The sequence below is a fragment of the Vigna angularis genome, chromosome 6, assembly GCF_016808095.1.
Source record: "Vigna angularis cultivar LongXiaoDou No.4 chromosome 6, ASM1680809v1, whole genome shotgun sequence".
In the NCBI taxonomy this organism is placed as follows: domain Eukaryota; kingdom Viridiplantae; phylum Streptophyta; class Magnoliopsida; order Fabales; family Fabaceae; genus Vigna; species Vigna angularis.
Window position 1 is genome coordinate 1,350,098 of NC_068975.1, and position 14,659 is coordinate 1,364,756.

A 14,659-nucleotide genomic window follows, 5' to 3' on the forward strand; every position below is an offset into this window, starting at 1 on the left:
TGCCCATTTCAACCAATAAATGGAAGGAATACCATTTAAAAATGATTAAAATTCTATACACATTTAATAGATTTAAAACACTTACTCAAATTAAACATCATTTTCATAAGAGTACACTCATTTGGTTAACATAAGGTAGCGCCATCAACATTCAAACTTTCCAATCACCAATCACTCACTCAAAAGACTGCAACGGTCCTTTTCATTTATTATTAGGCAGTGGAAAAGTGGTATTGAGATGTTGGTCTCCAGAGGATTCAAATGGAAGATATTTTTGGTTCGCATAAGCTTTAATTTTACTTCAATCATCATACACCCAAGAATAGATGATTATTATTATTTCTATTATTTTTTTTTTTGTGGGTGTAACCAAAATGAATGATAAAAAATCGATGTGAAAAAAATGAATAGGCAGTGCTAATGGGCATGTGACTTTTGGGACCTTTTCTTTCTCTTGTGAAGGAAATTCCGTAGGGAAGTCTTAATTGAGAAGCCTTGGGGGGCATGCATTAGCAACGGCTGTGACTGCAACGAAAGTGACATGGCAGAAGCTGCTCCTCTGCTGCTACCATTCATTTCTTGACTTGCCAACCATATTATCACCCTTGCCTGCACAAAATTACCTACCCAAATTCAACCCTCTCTTCAAATAAAAAACTGTTACATCACATGCTTATTTTTCATCTTCATAAATTTTAATTACTTTTTCAATTACTATAAAACGTGTAGTTAATTAGTCCCATTGAAAGATGATCATTTTTAATATTAAAGTGAAATAAATAAATAAAATTAAAAAGTCACTTATTCTACGTCTAATGGAAACATGTCTAAGCTAATTCATAATTATATATGTAAAGAAGGTTTAAAATGTACTAGTAGAAGGGTTTGTTTGTTTGTTTTTGGACGTTTCTGTATGCAATAAACAAGCAAGCATGAGCATTAACTCCTCTCCCGATTTAGAATTTGTCCAAAAAAAGGATGAAGAAAAATTCAAAGATAAGATTACCTGAAGTTCTGTGACGTCAAACATGTGGCGACCACCACCACCATGTGGAAATGAATGAATAGGTGAAGGAATGGACACGTGGGAAATGAGTTACACGTGCTACAAAACATGATGGCCTAGGTATAATAGGATTGCGTTGTAGCACTAAATGGTTACGTAGCTCGGTGTTGAAAAGCAATTAATGTGACGGTAACTGGTTCTGTATTTTCACGTGGCTTCTATTTGATGGCAGCTACCTTTGCTTGCCCCTTTCAAGAGGAAGTTACCCAAATTGGAAAACTTGCTTCCTTCTCTAACCACACCTACTGCATTCTCTCTTCTTTCTGTTTCCTCTTCTTTCACGTGATCCAATTCCATTCCCTCACACTAATTCTTCGTATAATCATGCTCGCTCCCCACAAATCAAACACTAATTTTCCCATACTTTTGCTTCTCCCTCACCATGCATGCATTAATGGCACTGTTTATCCCATGTACAACCAACATTTCTACGTACACACAAGTGAACAATGAAACGGTAAATACATAATGAATACAAGCGCAATGAAATCGATTAAGCCTATCTTTGAATAACTCAAAATACATTTATTAGAAAAATATTTACACATTTACACAATTGTAACTAATACGATCAATTTGATATTATGATTAACGTATCACTTCATTATTATTATTTACTTGAAGTAAATATTATTTTAATGAGATTATTTGATATCAGTAATGACCTAATCCTATAAATATAATTAGTATTCTCTTCAAAATACTCAACCACTCTAATAATCACATTAATGGCTTGAGCATCAGAAAATCTTTTTTTTAGGTGGATCTTGTAGGGATGTTCAACACACACATACACATAGATCTCTACACTGATAAGATATTGTCCGTTTTGGTTTAAGCCCTAACGGATTTGCTTTTGGTACCACTCCAAAAGACCTCTTACCAATTGAGATATTTTATGTGTATATAAACCCATGTCCATCTCTTATTTTATCCGATGTGGGACTTTGTTTGTACCCAACAGATCTTTCCTTACATTCCAACCTTAGGAGTGCTCGTTAGAAACTTTAAAACTGCTCAGATCACATCACCAGTCCAAAGGACCTCGTTTAAGACCCCGATAAGAACATTTGGCGTCCCCTTGGGGCCTTGATACAACTTTTTCCCAACCTCACCTTCCCATGGTCACCACCTAAAGTCAAGCCCAACCTTCTCACAATATCGAAGCAAATGCTAATCCAATAGAACGAAGAACAATGCAGGTGCTATGATGCTGAGCTTGCAGCCCTACATGCTTAACATTAGGCAGACCTTCAATAGTTCAATAAAAGTTGATTGACCTGGAGAACGAGAAATCACTTCCCTAAACTCCGCCTAACTCCCAAGAAGAAAGTTTGTGTCCTGGGCAAAGCACAACTAGCTAAAATGGAAAGCTTCGTGTGAAAGTCGCGATCGATCCCCTCGACGCAGAACTCAAAGAGTAAAGCAAGATAACCCGATGCAAAATGGGGGAAACTCGCAAATGTTCCCACGACTTAGGACAAGATCATGGCAAGCACAAATGTCGCAATCCACACCAAGATAGGGAATCCGTGAAGTCCCAAGATTTCACGGGACATCCCGATAGCCGCATAAACCAGGGAGAGCGTCAGGCTAAAATACAGGAAAATAAAGGGGGGAGGGTGGTCGAATAGTGTTTTTAAAACTTTTTCGCAAATCAACATTTAACGACTATTGCAAAGATTAGACAATCTACAATAATTGTTAGACGTGTGTAAATTTAATATAACATTTAGGAAAACATTTTAAAGAAAGAAAGCAATAGCACAAGTATTTTGATACTAGTTCGCTCCAATCTAAGCTACGTCTAGTTCTCCCTTAAGACCTCTTAAGGGGTTGCACTAATCTTTAACAAGATTGCAACGAGTATAAACCACTCCTTATACACAATGAGTTATCAACCACTCCTAGTTAAACAAGTATTATCGATTACTCCTAGTTGCAACCCTAGACAATCTGTCTAGAACGTTTAACTCCATTGAGTTAAACAATAAAATTGTTTGAATTCACTTATGAATCTAACACAACAAGTGTTTTTAGGTTTTTACAAGACAGAATATTACTCTCATAGAAAGAATATATGAATAATATAATGAGCTTTGAAAAACTTGTAAATGTTTTTTTCCTTTTGAATGAAAGGCTTTTAGACGATATGAACTTAGAGGAAAACCATCAATGTAATGATTCAAAGAATTGTTCTTATCATTTTTTTATTCTCTTCAATGAGTGCTCCTTATATAGCCTTCCTCGAGAGAAAATCGTTAAACATAGAGTTGACTTCCATGTAGATTTCATAGCCTTTTTAGGTAGGTAGTTAGACTTAGGTCAACATTGTAGAGTGATTGTGCTTTATCAAAGTTTTCTTCAAAAGTAGCTTGTACGGTTCTTCAGAGCATAAAGCTTTAAGGAAACATTCCCAAAATATCTTCCTATCTATTAACGTCTTTCTGATCCTTGTGTAGAGCTTTCGAATAAAGCTCGGTATTTTCATTATCTGCACAAATAAAAAGAGCAAAGCAAGCAAATAAGTATTTTTTTGTACATTTAATAAATGTTTTAAGCGTTAGTGATTGTTAAGCACATTATGTGTTTAAATCTTATTAGCACATGTCAGCTCGTCTAATGAAAACATCATTTAGTTATGTTTAGTGAAACTTGTGTTCAGACTCTTTATCCTTTTTACTAGATGATATGGCGATAAGACACACTATAGGAACTTTATAGCGTTTAACTCTTTTTATCTACATGCTATATGCTCTTGTGATATCTTATATTCATTCTCATCTCATTTGATAATGTTTGACGCATTTAACTAATATCCTAGATGATTCATTTCTTTAAACGTTTTTTGTTCAACATTGTTTGGATATAAAATCTTGAGCTTCAGTGTTTAGTTAAGCATTTGCTAGACGTTTTCATACGTCAGACATTATTTGTTAACATTGTCTGTTAGATGATATATATGTATTAGAAAATTTTATAAATGCTTAGTTGATTCAACACATATTTTGTTCAGATTTATTCTTAACAAGTACAACCTTTAGATGCTTTATTCAATAAAAAATATTTCGTTAATTATGTATGTTAAACTTCAAAACACGAGTTGCTAGACAATTTAGTTTCTCTAGATGATCTTGTCTTAACACGAGCTTCTTGGGAACATAACTAATTTTTTTTAGAAAATCGGCAACATCAAGAACATTCATTCTTTTACTATAGAAGTGGCACGTTTATGGATCCCCAAAGGAATCCTCATCAACGTTTAGAAATACGACGAGACAACCAACCCGACCACACTTCTAAAGGCTTATATAATCCAAGTTAGAATTCATACTCAAGATGAAAGAGTTTTTTTTAGGTTATTTCCAACCACCATGTGCAGATTGACTCTAGAGTGGTACCACACCCTACCCCTATACTTAGTGAATTCTTTTGAAGTATATTGAGCACCATGTTCATAGGTTCGTTTGTTGATTGAAGGCAATGCCCACCACATCGATAGCCTTAAAATACATAGAGCAAGGGGAAAATGAAAACCTTAGTTGTTGTTATTTAAAAAATTAGTTAAATGAAAATAGGAGATATTTGGGAGAAAACAACCTCGTATAAGCAACTTTGTTTTGGAGAATTTTCATCTTCTTAGTTCTCATTGTAAGCATTATGCTTAGTTAGTTTGACTGATTGAAAACCCCATTTGGTGTATTTATCAGAGACTCTTTTGCATCCTATTATTGATCATAGTGGATTTTTCTTTGGTCTGGACAACTCATGGATTTTTTCCCTTGCATTGAGGGTTTTTCCATGTTACTAATTTTTGGTGTCTTATTGTGCTTTAGATTCTGTTTTTTCTCTATTTGTTTGGTGCTCCTCGCAGATTCTCACAAGAAGGGGGATTGAATTTTCGTTGTGTTATTACTCTTTCTTATGTTGCTATTGTTTTTTGCCATTTTTTCCATCAGTAAAGGTGTGGTAATAATCATATGCAATATAATTGGGTTTATTAAGAGTATAACATGTCAATGATTGGATCTGGATGATTCAAGTGATGTAATATATGTGTTTGAGTATGTTTACATGTGTATATGATGCTTGAATGCATGTATGATGTGTTAAGTATGTTTCCACTTGATCTAGGGTTGATGTATGAAAGTTTGAATGCCCAATCCTGTCTAGGATGTATTTCGATTCGGTAATAATCGATTAAAATTAGGTATAATCGATTATCTACGCATTAGTTTTGAGTGTCGTTTTGGGAATAATCAATTATTTGGGATGATAATCGATTATCCCTTTCTGCGTGATGTTTCTCAATATATTTCATTGAGATAATGTGATAATCGATTATGATTGTACATTTTTGTGAAAAAAGGAAAATTGGATGAAGAATGAATGTGGACCAAGTTTGAGGAGTTGTAGAACATGATGATAATCAGATATTGAGTTTAGTGGTTATGTTTAGGGTCAATTTGACTTGTGATTGAGAGTGAAGCATGAGTGAGTGTTGGGATGTACCTAAGTATGTGATTGATGAACATGACAATGAAGGATAAGTCTACTTGTTGTACCTCGTAAATCCTGGTTCTATATATGGATAAGTGTTTCCTTTTGCCTTGTGTTCATTGAAAGAATTGTTCGGGTATTAAGCCTTCCTTGTGTGAGGGTAAAGGTTTGTTCCTTGTTCTTGTGTGGCAGGACTACATATTCCTTAGCTTGATTGCGGGACTACTCGAGCAGATATGTAGGGGAGGCTATAGATGATCTGTAGGGGAGGCTACAAATGTCATGTAGGGAAGGCTACATGTGGGCTGTAGGAGCGACTAGAGTCGGTGAGGTAGGGTACAAGAGTGAGATGGACTCTTTCCACTATGGTGTTATGGTACGGTGATGCTCATGGTGTTGTTCTTGACAGAGATAGTCATGATGGTGGTGTATCTATGATGATGATCATGGTAATTGAGATGCTCTAGGTGTTCCTATGTTGATAGCGGTTTAACTATAATGGCTATAATAGGTAGTTAGCGTAGGTGTTAATGGGTACATAGACCAAGGTGTTGAGATTGTTGATAGGGGGAGCACTGGCTTAGCTGAACCCACAATTTCAGTGATATCTGTGATTTTGATGATGACAACACATAATTAATAACACATGAGTATTTTGTGTTACATGTTCTATGCTTACATGTTATATGCTTTTGTTTACTATGACAAATATGTATAAGCATATTTGTAAACATGATTGTGTTGTTCATTGCATATCACTATGTTTAATATGTGATTTTATATGTGTATGCATGACATAAGTTTTTGGAAGTGGAAAACCACAAGAACTTTGGTTGAACTTTAATGTGTAGCAAAACAACAATTTTAAGTCGATTACATTATGGGATGAATCGATTAAAATTCGTGTGTTTGCACAAACTTTTATCAAGTGTGCTGTGAGTAATTTTGAAGAGAAAAGTTTTTAAAAATGTGCTAAGTGATTTTTCTTAATCGTCTACATGCAATTTGTATTCAACTAAGTTAGTTGTTATTTTGAAAACTGATTGAATGCTTGACATAATTGTCTTAACGGTCATATTTTTAAATATATTGACCTAACATTTATTGTAAGTCGATTGTATTAAATGTGCATTCAATTAATGTGCTTGACTGATGTTAGTTTGTTATAATTGCAAGATGCATTCGACTTCATTAGTAACTAAATCGATTAAAATGCGTCTGATGTGTGTATTACTATAAATTGACGATTGATTTGAATTCTGTAAGAAATTTTGTGCATTTGACAATTTCATATCTTTTACAGAAATTTGTGTGATCTTACAGAGAAAGGAAAAGCTCCAAGAACCAAGATTGACCGTGGTGATCAAAGACTTGTGGTTTCTTGAGAAGCAAGACTTGTTGATTTGAACGTCTGATCAATTTGCATAACTAGGTGTATTCTGCGTGATCAGGATTAGCAATCTTTAAAGATTGGCTTGGATTCTCTATGGTGTTTGTAGGAAGAAGAATGATGTTCTTGACTTTGAGGGTGCCTACCAAGTATAGACAACAAAAGAGGGTGTTCTTGCTACTGGTCTTATTTATGTTGTTGCCTATATTTAGATTAGAGGGTTAAAGAGATGTTTTACACTTTTGATGCAAGGTCTGTGTAAAAACCTTGTTGTAAAAACCTTGATCTTTATAGTGCATTTGCTTCCTGTGGTTGGAAGGACACTGGATGCAGGTAGGTTGGCCAAACCAGTATAAAAATCAGTGTTTGCATTTTCTGATCCCTACACTCTTTTATTAAGTCGATTAAGCTGTCAGTATATTCGATTAAGTTTATTGCTGCATTGCATATCTTTTAACTTGTGATTCAAGAAAAGTGTAAAAGCAACTTATTTTGTGAAATAGATTTTGAAAGCTTATATTTTTACACTTCACCAATTCACCCCCCTCTTGGTGTGAGAAACTAGGCCATTCTATTTTAACACAAGGGTCTAAGTGTTTGATGTTGGAGATGACATCAATGGTTAAAGATCGAGGATTAAGGATCGAGTAATTCATTATGTTTGAATTGTTTATATTAGATGATTAAGAATCCAATTATTATTACTTCAATGTATGAGGTGTTTGATTATGATTAATATAATCAAAAGGTGTGTATCTTAGTGTGCGTTTGATTATGGTTGATATAATCACAAGGTATGTATCTTGTGTGTTTAATTATGGTTGATATAATCAAAAGGGATGTATCTTGTTGTGTGTTTGATTATGGGTAATATAATCAGTATGTATGTATCTTGTTGTTATGATTGTTTTATCGGTAGGTTAACCCATACATGTTTGTGTGTGTGTGTGCTTGTGAATGAAATTATCGGCGATAATCGTATAATGTGTTATACGTGAGCAGATGATATTGCAGATGTTCTAGAGGCATGATAGATTCGTGAGATGATAGAGGGAAGATTTGGGTTTCTTTAAAAAGTCCTTTTGGTATAAACTTTCTAAACAAAGTAATTATAGTTGTTTTATTTCCTTAGTCATTTTAATTACTTTTGGAATAATGTAGTTAGACAAGGCTTTTGAAATTGTTGATAGGGGGAGTAATATGAGTGCTGAACCTACTCCCTGATGTGTTTGTTTTTTATGATGACAACACATTGACTGTAACAGCACAAATGTTGTCATGACACTACAAAAATATGTTTCTATGTGATGAAATACATATGTGAATATGGAAATGCTTATTGCTAATAAATGCATATGTTGACATACTGTTGGTTCTGCATACTACTGCTTATGATGTGTTTATATCTTTGTATGCATACTATATGTTATGTGTGATGAAAACCACAAGCAAAAAAGCAAAAATGTATGACATAATTGATTACAGTATTGTTGTAATCAATTAAGTTCATCAGACAACTTATGTTTTGAACTGTGCCAAAACAACAAGTTTGAATCAATTACATTAAGTGCTAAATTGATTAAAACTCATGTCTTTGCATAGTTCTTTTTCAAATGTGCTGTGATGAGTTTTTGAAGAGAAAAAGTTTTCAAAATTTGTTTAAGTGCTTAACTTAATCGATTACACAAGTTATGTAATCAATTAAGTCTATTATCTTTTGAAAAATTTTTAAGCTTAGTCATAAATGCTATAATGGTCATATTTTTAAATATGTTTGACTAAAATTAAATGCAAATCGATTACATTAATTGTGCATTCAATTAAGAGCTGAGTTAGTTGTAATTCTGTTACACTTGGTTTTTATGTAACCGATTACATTAGTAACATAATCGATTACTTTGTGTCTGATATGATGAAAACTTTAAATTGACGCATTACTTGTGTTTTAAACGACTTTTGATCAATTGCACACTTTCATATCTAACATTTTTTATCAGAGAAAGTTTTACAGATTACACATATGCTCCAAGAATCAAGAAGTGAAGATTGGGAAGAAACTTGAAGGATTCTTGAGAGGATTGGTTATAACTTGACTGACTGGTCTAATTCGCACTACTGAGGTGTATCTACTGTGATCAAAAAAAGTTTCTGCACTTGTTGATTGTGTTGTGTCCCTAGTCGTGCACGACAGGAAGAAGACTAAGGAGCTCTTGGACTTTGAGAGGGATTTCTCAAAGGGTCTCTGCAGCAAGAACATGTGGTTCTGTGTGTGCAGGTGTTTTCTTTTCTATATTTGATTGTGAGTGGGAAAGGAGTTTACATTGTGAGAGTGTGTTCTCTATAAAACCTTTTGTGTAATTCTCAAATCATTATAGTGAAATATCCTTCAATCTAAGATTGATTGGAAGGGTGACTGGATGTAGGCATTGAGGTCGAACCAGGATAGAAACCTTGTGTTTGTTCTTCTTTCCCTATCACTTTTACTTTAAACTGCATACACGTTTGCTTACATTGCAAGAAATTTTAAAGATCATTCTAACTTTGCAAAAAGATTTGAAAAACATTCTTTTTTATAAATCACCAATTCACCCCCCTCTTGGTGTTGAGAAACAAGCCTCTCTATTTCTAACAGAAACTATTATGTTTTGAATAAATTATGCATGTTGAAAGGTTAGTGTTTTTAAAAAATACGTTTCCGCACTATGATAAACTTTTGAAATTTACCAGCTTTTGTAAAACTGTGGTATCCTAGAATTTAGGGCGTTACATTTGGTATCAAAGCCTAGTTTTCGAAAAATCTTTTGGGGCTGTTGGGGTGTGAGCTCATCTAGCTTTAGGTGCATTTCTCTGAAGTGTGAAGTATTATGTGCATTGTATTTCGATTTTTGTGGTGTTTTGTTTTGTTGTGCAGCCTTGAAGCTTATTGTATGTTATTTGCACAGTCTAACTTTAGTTTTCACAATGTTTGTTTGGACGTTACCAAGTGGTGGGGTTGTATATGGAATAATAGAACTAGCTGAGTTTAGTCCTATGATGGTTTGAAGCAGGGTGTATTTCACTAAAATAATTTAGAAAATATAGGGTCTTCTTGATTATATGCGAATGTGCGGAGTTAACCCTACTTGAATTGTCTACATTTGTTGCGTGAGTGATATGAACTAGTAAATTTTGTTTGAGTTGATGTTTGAGGGTTTGAATATGGTAATTGTGAAAGATATTCATGACATCTTATTCATTACTAGATATGATGAATAGATTAAATTTTATTGTGCTGCTAAGTTATTCATTCAATTAACGAAATGTACTTTAAGAGTTACTTTGTGAAATGCTTGCTTTAGTGAATTATAACTTTATAAGTGATATGTTATTAAGGTGTTTATGTGGTAATAACTGGAGTAATGGTTGATTGTAGACAATATAACCTTTGATGCTTTGACGTTCATGAATTAGGCTGTACAAAGTAGTATGGGCAGGGGTGAGTATTGATAATACTTGGAAAATGTTGGAATGGAATGATTGTCGAGTCCTAGTATGATAGGGTGTAAATTTTTAAGTATACTGATGATGGTATGTTTGGATATGTGTTCATGTGTGTTTGCTTAAGTGCGATGTCATGTATCAGTTTAGATTAATGCTTTTGTTGTGTGGTTTTAATATGAAATTAGATGTTTGGGTGCTCTGTGCTACTAGATGAGTGAATATGGGTCTGGACGCGAGTTTCAAATTCATATGGTGTGCTAATATGGTTTTGTGGCTATTTTATAAAGCATGGGTTGTTAGGAGCTTATTACATGAATTTACGTGATGTTATTTGAGTTATTTAGAACTTCCCTTAACTGTTTAATTGTATATATTATTGAGTAACAAGGATATACTAGTTTGGAGTATGTTTGGGACTAGATAGAAATTAGACAACTTTGTAGGAGAGAACTGTGAGTGGTAGGATACTTAGAGGGCAATTATATACTTGTTAAAGAGTTGGAAATGATCCAGTGTGGGATGGTGATACCCTTAAAGTTAGGGTCTCTCTTTCACCTGTGTGAAGTAGGGGAAGAGGATGAGTTATAAGAAGAGCCGTAATGGTTTTTCGGGTTCATTGATTAGCTTAGTGAGAGAGTCACGGTGTTGAAATAACCATGTCGTGTGATGACGGGTATGCTTTAAGTATATCTGTTGGCTATACTTCGTTAATCTGGGGTTGTACCTTTCCTCTTTCGAGGGGGTAGAAAGGTAGTCACCTTTCCTCTTGCTAGGGGGTAGAAAGGTGGATCCCTTCATCTTTAAAGGGTAGTGGAAGAGATGAGTCTCTTCGTCCATGATGAGTGGTGGAAGGGACTAAGATTTGAGTGCTGCCCTTTCCTCTTTTGAGGGGGTAGAAATGTTGTCACCTTTCCTCTTGCGACGAGGGTAGAAAGGTGGATATCTTCGTCTTTAAAGAGCAGTGGAAGATATGGGTCTCTTCATCCATGATGGGTGGTGGAAGGGACTATGATTCGAGTGTTGCTCTTTCCTCTTACGAGGGGGAAGAAAGGGATGAATGTATTGCTCATAGGGTTCCGATTGGTGTCGAGTTTAGTGTTGGGGTAAACAGTTGGCAACATGGGAGACAAGTCCAAAGCCACAGTGTAGGACCACTCAAATCATCTTTTTTGATAAGCAAGAAAGATACGGTGAAGTATGAAAGTTGAGATACATTTATAGTGGTGGTTGGATAGGCACGAGTTCCCTTAAATTGACAGATGTTGTAGAGCTAATGGGTTGAACATGATTTCGTTTAAGGAAATGTATGTGTGATTATCGTATTGGTTGTTATAGTCTTATTATGAATTGATATTGTTTTGTGTTATGAAATTGTAATAAGGTCTTAACTACTGTGATATAAATGTTATATTGGTGATTTGGTGTAACTCACAAATGATTGGTAGAGTTCTCTACCGGTGTAGGTGTGGTTCTTGGGGTGTGCTGCTTTGATTATACTCATGGGTGGTTTGGGTTGTAATGATATAGAACTGCAGCTAGGATTGCATAAGGAAAAAACCTATGAATATAGGGTTTGTAAGGGGTGTTTTTTTTCGGGTTCATTGCTCTTGTAGAGTAAGTTCATTAAGTTTAGATGGGTAGGCACCCAAGGGGCTTTCACGCGAAACTAGTAGAATATGATGTATGGTTTTGATCACTAATGTGCGTGGATTCATTAGTTTGGATACTAGCCTGAAGCTACCATATTATAAATTGCGTTTGTTGTTATGTGAGAACAGTACTCGGTGTTTTTCAAAATTCTAGGATTTACATTTGGTTTTTGTGTTATTTTACAAAAGGTACGTATGGATATGTGTCACTGTTGGTGTGTTGCAAGATTATGGGTTATTGTATGGTCTTTTGTGATGTCCCTAGGTAGTGAAAAAGGCTTTAACCAAATGATGTGATAGTAATTGTATGTTGTTTTCTCTGATGCACTTTGTCTTGTAAATAATTGTAATTGGATTAGTTTCTCTACTACATATTAGTAAATGATTACGAGGTATTTGAATAGTGTGCTCTCTGTGAAATTAGAATACTTTGGATGAAGGGTTGTGTTAGTGTGTTCTAGTATGATCAATTGATATTGATTGTTATACTAGATTCATTATGCATTGTAGGTGATTCATACTAGTAAGAGTTATGACAATTTAGAATGATGTATTTTTCCTGTTAAATATGATTGTAACAACTTCAAGTGTATGAGTGTAGGCTTCGATTGTATATATTCAAGTCAAAGATTGTTTTAATAAAGTTGGAGCATGATAGTGTGCCTACGGTTACAAATGGTTATTTGAAAAATTGTTTGGATGAATGTTTTTATGGATTATAGGTGACTGTTAAGTGGTCATATTTATGGTTTGGGGATCTATATTTAAAATATTCTAGAATTGATTTAGTTTTATGGTGAATCTTTGTAGCTTATTGTTTGCATGATGAGAATATACGTAGAGTTTTCTTGCTATTTATAGTTGTGCATAGATTGTGGTTTTGTTTTATATGATGTAAAATACATTAAGCAGTTTATTGTGATGTTCCTTTGATCTGTTCGGGAATTATTGTTGTTATTGTATTATGAAAATTATGTTCTTAAAAGTTTATGTAATTTTGGGGGAGTTTATGAAGTTTAGCATTATCTGTTTTCGGATGACTACAATTTTTGGGGACGAAAATTCTTTTAAGAAAGGGTGAATGTAAGATCCGGGAAAATAGGAGTCTTAGAAATAAATTAGTTTTGAGACTTTGGATTTTCGTTTGGAAATTAGTGTTCTTGAGTGTATATTTTTGTTAGAACATAATTGTTACGTTATTTCTTTATTTTTATATTTGCCTAAGGGAAAAATGGTCTTTTACCTTTATTTAATTGGTATAAAAATTAAGTAAAGGGGGTGTAGAAAAGAAAAAGTGAAAATTTATTAATCTGGATATTTAATAAAATGACATTATGTAAATCTTTTAGAAGATTTAGTTGTTCTTATTTTAAAAATTAGTTAAATGAAAATAGGAAATATAATCTGGGTGAGTTTCTGTAATCAAGCCATAAGGTTATATCTCTCTAAACAATTTATTGCTTTGATGTTTGGATGTTTTTTGGGAATTATAACATTCTGTTTTGAACAATCCATGTGCTTAATACTTTGACTGCTATCTGAATGATTGGTTTGACATTTATATCTGAAATACTCGACTAGATTTTTGGAATTAAGTTTATGATTGATTGCACACCTTGTATGAGTAAATGAAACTGTTATGAATAAATACAATATGGTATGTCATTTTGTTATATGATCATTTGTTCACTTTCATTCATGGATCATGCATTGATACACAACTGCTATTCTTATCATGTTTATTATGTTACTAACATGTTACAATGTTAAGGAAGTTGTGTTTGCAGGTTTCAATATGATCATGACAGGTTGAATGATTAAAAATATGAATTTGATCATATTCATGATTATAATCTGTTAAATAATTTGCACTGCAGTTTTCTTAATTTGTTACATAAATCATATAATCGATTAAGTGATAAAACTTGGTTTTACACGCTTATAACTGATGTTTTAAATTTCTAAGTTTTAAATGTTCTTATACACATGTTTAGCATGTTATACATATCATTTGTTGCATATTACTCAAAATCATTTTGAAATTCATCACATATGCATCATTATGAAATGACAACTATGTTGAAGGTCTTCTAAAACATTTTTCATATATTCTGGTGCATCATAAGTTGATATCATACATTTAAACTACAATAATACTCTATGCTTTATACAAATTGAATATATTATCTTGAGTATTATGAATTGCACACGATATCATATGATATATTCATTTGAATTCAATATAAATGATGATGGCAACTCCTTTAGGGACTTCCATCCAAAAGAAGTATCAACTTAACACTAAGGCTAAGAAAGGGAAGCAAGACTTTTAAAAGTTCTTTATTGTTTTCCTTATCTAAATATTAGAAGTACTCACTTTTCTAAATACATTTACAATGTTTTGTAGGCCTTAAATAAAGGTTGGAGACCATGGACAATCAACCAAAAAAGCTTGGTGAGCTAAAGGAAGCAAGGGAGGTAAAGGAAGAAGGAAAAAGGGTGTTTTCCGGATTAGAGCTAATAGCTTCCGAATTCAAATAACAAAGAGAATTGCCTTCCGGAATGAAACTTGCG